The 7,088-nt window shown below is 45.8% G+C and overlaps 1 long non-coding RNA gene across 1 annotated transcript; it reads left to right on the top strand.

Moving 5' to 3' along the window:
* The first annotated feature begins 481 nt into the window (after window positions 1-481).
* Window positions 482-7,088, top strand: LOC135327466 (uncharacterized). The gene is made up of 2 exons (XR_010387625.1): window positions 482-2,239; window positions 5,818-7,088. It is a non-coding gene; the product is annotated as an uncharacterized LOC135327466 (long non-coding RNA).

The raw sequence follows: 7,088 nt of genomic DNA, 5'->3' as shown, positions 1-7,088 counted from the left end.
GAGGTAGATAAATAGTATGGTTCACATCCATCCTCCAAATGAAAACAAAAATTCAGAGGATAGGACATCACCTTTCAGGTTGGAAATAGAATTATTACTTAGCCGAAAATTTCCAGCAAAAAGAGCGTTTGCATAAGGAGGCCTGATAATCTAGGAAATGTATCACCTGATGTTTTTATTGTGATAAATACCTCCCTTCAGCTCCTGATGCTATACAACTTCTTAATGTTTGTCACCAGTCTCTAAGGTATAGAAGAAAGACAGGCCTTAATTGTAAATTTACACATGCTTTATTGCCAGTGCAATGGCATGAACACATTTAACAGGATTGTCATTCCAGTTAATTATGCTGATTCTGACATGTACCTATCACAGCTGAAATTGATAGTGCCTTTCAACCAGTTAGTAGCACCACAAAAAGCTGTATCTTTCTCTCTAAGGTTAAGCATGTTCGGGGCCGGAGGATGGCAGGAGAAAGAATCCCTGCATGCTAAGTACGTGCCGCTAGCTAAACAGCAAAACCTCTTTTTGAGAGAAATGCAGATAGCTCAAAGACAGCACATGTTCTGCATTTCTACTATATGTCCTCCAGCCTCAGCCCACCTGCCCCAAGCAAAGACAACAATCTTCATTACGCCTAATAGCAAGCCATACCTTCCCAGAATACCTTCTCGGAAACTCTTGGCCTTGTTTACAGCATGTAATACCAGGCACCCAAACAGATGGTAGCACTTATTAAAGATATTAAAGCAGAAGAAAAGACAGCAGAAAAGGAGGCAACTATTAGAAAATACTTTGTGGCAAGGAAAAAAACATTTTCTATGTTTTCCCTGCAGCAGGAGCCTGAGTCTCTGAATTCCAGGCTGAAGGAAATGCGGGAAGTCTTGCAATCAACAGCAAACCACAAACCAATATTAAATGAGGGTAAAACGCCATCCTCACCCTCAGCAGCATTATCATGGCTCAGATCAAAACCTCAATTTAAAACCTCATACGGAAAAGGCAGATAGAAATGTTGGGAAACAGTATATCCTCCTTTCCCTCTCACAGGACCCAGTATAAATATTTTAGGGCATTCCAGAAGGGAAATGGAGGTACATATATCTTATATACACACCTAGTTGACAAGGATAATGTTTTACGATTGTCTGAACTAGAGGGAGGGAGGGAAGAAAGGAAGGAAGAAGGGAAGGAAGAAGGTAGGAAGGGAAGTAGTGAGAGAAGTGAGGAAGGGAGTGAGGAAGAGAAGAAGGGAGGAAGAGAGGAAGAGAGGAAGGAAGCAAGCAAGCAAACAAGAAAAATAATGCATGCTTTTATAGAAAACAGAAAATCTTCAGTTATCCATTTTCTATCAAGTGACCCATGTAGCGTTTAAAGAAAAGCAAGCATTTATGTATACAGAGTTACATTACAAAAAGCATAAAACCATGGATGGTGGGATCCAAGCTTGAGTAAACAATGCAGAAAACTGGAAGAAGGGATCAAAAAAGAAGAGGAACTCTTTTGGATAGTCCAGTGAAATGTTACTTGGACACTTCATGCATCACAGCAATTTCAATGAGAATGGAGGAGATATCCCCACAGGAGTCACAGCATAACTTGCCGGCACCTAGGCTTCTCCCTTCTCTGCCTGGTTCCCCTGCTCCCATGCAGCCTGGGCAGCAGGCTCGCTTGCGCTGCCCACTGCCCTGCAGCCAAAGTCCTTGGTGACGATGGCAGCACTGGCCAGCTGAGCTCCTGCACGGTTGCTCCCCTCCTTGCCCCATGACCCCTGTTGACCGCCTAACTGGATAAGAGCAATGGAAGGGCTTCACTGTGAGCCCAGGCTGGAGAATATAAAGCTCAAAAAGTTTTGAAAATTGGGTAGACTATTGGAGCACCAGTGAAGAGATATGGAGGAGCTTAGATGTGGGCAAGCATCTGGAAAACATATAGATGAGGCTTTCTAAAAAATTGATTAAAAGAAAAATCTAAGCTGCACACAAGGAGAAGCTCCTATTTCTCCTTTCTGCTACTAAGAATTTTTCCAACGTCTCACCTTTGGAATGTGGCCAGAATTCATTTTGCTGGTAAAGAACAAGTAGTATTTTCGGTAGCAGTCTGGCTAAGTACGTTTACTCCTCCTTACCATTAAATGGATCTTCACACGTGATGTCTAAAGGAACGTCCTTGAGATCTGGCCAGCAGGATCTTTGGAGCAGACTGAGGTGCCGCTTTTGGAGAAATTAACGTCAAGCAGGTATGCTTCAAGACTGTGCCACTTTTCTCTTTGAGCTCAGATATTATTTGCTCCATGGATAGTGACTTTGGAGCTACTTCCGCAGTCCTTTCTCTGACAAACTCCCCACTGAAACTGGTAGGCCTTTTGTGTAGCAGCAGTATAGCAGGACCTAACCTTTTGTGATGAAAGAGAATTTTTTATTTGAGATGTGCTGGCATTTTTTACTTTAGATATTTTACTACAATAAGAAAAGGCCTACCCTCTGAGAACGACGTGATAAAGCTTAGATTATTTAATCTTCATTTAAATGCAGATCGTTTGTTTTTCAAAGCATGATATTTATTCCTTGCCCTGGAGGATGCCTAGAAAAGAACAAAGCTAAATTTACCGCTCAAACTGGACTCTATTACATTTAGTGCTGCTGCTCCAAAGTAATATGGAACTGCACTAAACGACAGACCTGCTTTAAGGACAAAAACATGAGAAAAGGTGTCTCGTTCTCATAAATACCAAAAGACACACCCACGCAGCTATATATCACTCTGCTCATTTAACTTGGACACTTCAGACATTCGAGCATGCAAGGTAGCTATCAAAGATGCTTTACGGAGGAGAATAGCTATTTGAATTTTTGGTATGAAGTAACAGCTTTCTCTTCCCTCTGGGGTTACACGCTTGGTGCAAACACCAGGGGTACTGAGGAGTAGGGACGTGGCAGAGTGGCACAGAGACCACCGCATCCCGTGGCTGAAAGGCAGACGCTGCCGCAAGGAAGGGGCGACAATCCTCTAGTCTTCGCTCAGCAAGTACACACCTGAATGCACTTCATATTTCTTGTCTCTTACATTCATCTGTGGGTCATCTTTTTGGTCTCTAAGAGGAAAGGAATTTTATGAAATAAAGATCTAAGGGCTGAAAATGTATGTGCAAAGGGTGGGGGGGGGGGGAGGAGGAAGGGTGACAAACCTCACAGCCCATGTGAAAGGTTGTTTTGCTTCTAGACCAAAGGGGAGGAGGCCTGATCCTGCTCCCACGCTAGATAAGCAGATATCCTGCAGGCAAGAAAAGCTGGCAACAGGCTGAAATCGTGGTGAGAGTTGAAAAGCTTGTTTTTCTATATGCACAACAAACCAGAATTGTTGACAGAAAAGCAAAAGAACATCTGCTCGTGCTGATCTATGAAAGCTTTCCCTGGCTCCATTAACCTCCCTTCTTTCTCTGTCATTTTTTTTTTTTTTTACTGAAGATTATCATTTAAAATGTTGGAGGCTTTCATTTCTCTATTAATCAGATTAAATCTCCTTAGCCGCAGTTAAAATACTCTGCGAGGTGCTTCGACCGAAAGATCATCTGCCTTGCAATTAGAACTCATTTTTAATACAACAGGGGGGAAATAGAGAACCAGAGCTTTAGAATCAATATAATTATAAATTACATGGAAAGGGATATGGTAGCATCCTAGCTTGGAACAACAGATTTATTACCAAAGCGGTTAGCATTGTAGCGATAAAGCATACAAGTTTTATAAACAAAGAGAGAAAGAGACACACAGAGAGAAATTAATGTTAACATGGGCTCATTGTTGCTTTTGTTACATTTTGTTACATTTGTGGTAACCAATTTTCACTTATTATTTTAAAATGTAAAATGTCACACTGAAAAATGGTTAATGACTCAGAAGTCCCTGCCTGCAGTATTTTCTAAGGCAAAACTCCACTGATTTTAATGAATAAGGTCTGCAGAATAGGGTCCCATTATGTATTCTGCATTTAACCCTGATTAAGACTGGTTACTAATCAGCCTTCTCCATTCCCTTGGTCTGAATAGGATCATAGCTTAGGTTGCAGCTAAGATTTCCATTTAAACCTCAATGACTTGCATTTAGCGTCACACACTAGACAGGGCAAGCAAAATTGTCCTTTCTGGTAGCAGCAAATATTTTAAATGTGTCATCTTCTCCTTTCACAGGCAGATTCCCCTCTGTTAGCTCACACATATAGTAGAAAAAGACTCCAGCATGTGCCCAGAAGATTGCCTGTTAGATTTCCATTGATTTCAGTTCTGTCGCCTGCCCTGCCGTATTCCCACTGAAAAGCAGAGGGGAAATTTTTGCACTTTGTTGGATATGGAGTTAACAGTCGGGGCCTGATCCAAAGCCCATGGAAATGGGCATGTCTCTGTCTGTGTCAGAGCCAGTGAAAGTGGGAGTTCGACCTATGTGGTTGACTAGTCTCAAAACACATCACCGTGTTCAAAAAGGGGATTACATGGAGATTTCCAGGCTTTCTAGCATCTCTCATCTGAGTTGCTATCAAACTGATACATTAAAGAAGTCTCAGCAGGATTTTCAGTATTTTTCGTATATCATGTTCTTTATATGCTTTGCTTAGGCAGTCAGAACCTTGGGATGACAAAGGTGTGATCTGAGCAGAGAGGAGTTATCTTTACTGATGGCTTATCAGGCTCCATGAGCCTAATCTTTTCAGTTGCAGAGCTGTGGCCCTCAGGCAAGCCGAATCCGCCCCCCCCCCCCCCCCCCGGCCACAGTAGGTCCCACTCAAAGCTGATGTAAACATGGGGCGTCAGTGCGAGCCTCTGCTAACTTTAAACATTTCAGCCTGTGAGCTAGCTTGAAAGAAGCTAGCATAATGCCTCATTAAATGAATCTAAGTTCTGGGAGGAAAGTACATATTCACATGGATAAAGAACACTGCATATCTCTAGCACAGTGTGAGCTGAGGTGTGGTATTCCTCATCCTTTTCTGACAGAAGGATAGGTCCTCTCGGCCCGTTTTTGTGTCACCCTGCATTTCCACGATCATTGCTTGCACTCCTAGCACTGTCGGGAATACAAAAATAAAGTGTACAGGGAAAAAATGCAATAAATTGCAAAACTCCATGGGGTCCTATTTACCCCGAATACCCACTTCCATGGCTAAAACATATTGTTCATGCTAATACAATTAGCTGGAAGGACTGTTCCTCCAAGATAACATTTCTGCACAGTGAAATATGCATGGCTCTTCGATGGCTCAGCTCTCAGGTGGGATCACCTTTCAGTTTCTAGACAGTGTTATTTTTTTAACCTATTTCTTTTTTTCTCCCCCGCACAGCATGAGGAACACAAGACTACTCCAACCAATGCATTTTGTTTTATGATCCATCTGTCCCCAGAGCCATGCATGGATGTTGAATCCACTGACTTAACAGAGCAATGCTGCAGGGATTTTATTTCTTGCAAAATAGACCAGTCTGTTAAAATCTCCATCTTTACTGGGGGCTGGAGGGAATATTTCACAACTGTGCTAAGAAAATAAATTTAGACTTGGATGGCATTTGCACTGTAACTGATGTTTTGCGTGGGAGTTAGTTGAGGCTCCCTAGTAAACCATCCTGATGCAAAAGGCAAGAAAAAGCTTTGTTTTATTGGAACAGAGGAGTTTCAATTAAAACTGTGTAGAAATCCTCATCCTTGTAGCATAGTCCCTTCCAGAAGCTTCACCTTCTTACGAAGCCAGTGAAAAGTCTGGACAAGTGGTTATTTTCTGAGACTCTTACCTCACTCCTCCTATGTGCTTGCCCTAATTTATCCGCAGATGGAGTCTGTGATTTACACAGATGTGCTTTGCACCTGAATACTCCTCGTGTGCAGTGGAGGAGGGATCTCCAGCCCCATTTCTCCTGCCAGCCTCATCCTCATCCCCGTCTCTTCTCATTACTTAAAGAACCCGGTCTCCTGTGTTTTCTCTGCTCTTTATTCCATGTCGCCGGAGCTGAGTGACTGCTGAAGATGAGAGCAGATGAAGAGTGTGAAGAGGGAAGCTTCTGCCTTTGGTCTGAGTCTGATGGGGAATGATGAAAAACACATGGGCTATGAAAAAGTCCAGTCCAACTTTCTGTTTACTGAGCTCCCTAGAAACGTCAACATCTGTCACCAAGTAACCCCTAAAAGGGGCACCCCCTTGCTACAGGACCCTGATGGCAGGTCCCATCCCTCTTCTCCAAGCACAGCCTGGAGCTGAGGGGTGTTGACAGAGAGAAAGGGAGGTTATCGGGATTTGGTGATAGGTGTATTAATAGACAAAGGAGACCAGAAGTGATGCCCCTCGCTCATCTGGGTGATGCCACCCCAGGAAGAGTGAGCAGGGCTGCAGCCTCCCAGCCGCCTCGCGTAAAGCCGGCAGGGTGGCATGGCCCCGCCGGTGCCCCGGCCCCGCTCCCGGGCCGGGGACCCGCTGCCCCGTTCCCTGTCGGGTCCCCTCCCGCCTGCCCCGGGGGGCAGCTGGGACCCCCCTGCCTGCCCGCCTTCGGAGGGGACTGAGGGGAGCAGCCTCCGGGTGCTGAGGGGGCCGAGCGCCGGGGACCGGCTGGCGGCAGGCGCCGCCGCGGCCGCTGTTCCCGTGCACCGCTCCCCTCCGCGCCCCGCGCTGCCCCCGGCCGCGAGGAGCTCCTGTTCCCTTTTCCAGCGTGCGGGTTTCGGGTATCTCCGGCTCGGCTCCGGGCGAGCCGTTTGCCAGCGCGCGTATTTTACGCGCAGACCCGAGCCTGTATTTATTACGCTGCATTTATTGACAGTCCGCGCGGCGCTATTTGCGCCGCTTAGCGAGCGGTCCGCAGGAGGTGCGTGCGAACGAGCGGCCCGGGCCCCGCGCGGACCCGCGGCCGCGGACGGCGCGGCAGGTCCGCTCCGCGCCCGCGGGGCCGAGCCGCCTCGGCGGGGCTCTGCGTTACCGTGGGGCGCGCAACGAAATTTCGTTATGTGAGTCCTTCGCCGAAGATCAGAACCGAGGCGGCTGTGAATGCAATCGATCCCTACAAAATACGTTAAGCGAAACATTCAATTAAAGCACATATTTCCTTGGGCTTA

Source organism: Dromaius novaehollandiae, chromosome 2 (assembly GCF_036370855.1).
Source record: "Dromaius novaehollandiae isolate bDroNov1 chromosome 2, bDroNov1.hap1, whole genome shotgun sequence".
Taxonomy (NCBI): domain Eukaryota; kingdom Metazoa; phylum Chordata; class Aves; order Casuariiformes; family Dromaiidae; genus Dromaius; species Dromaius novaehollandiae.
The sequence above is the reverse complement of the archived record's forward strand: the minus strand, read 5'-3'. Positions and strand labels throughout refer to the sequence as shown.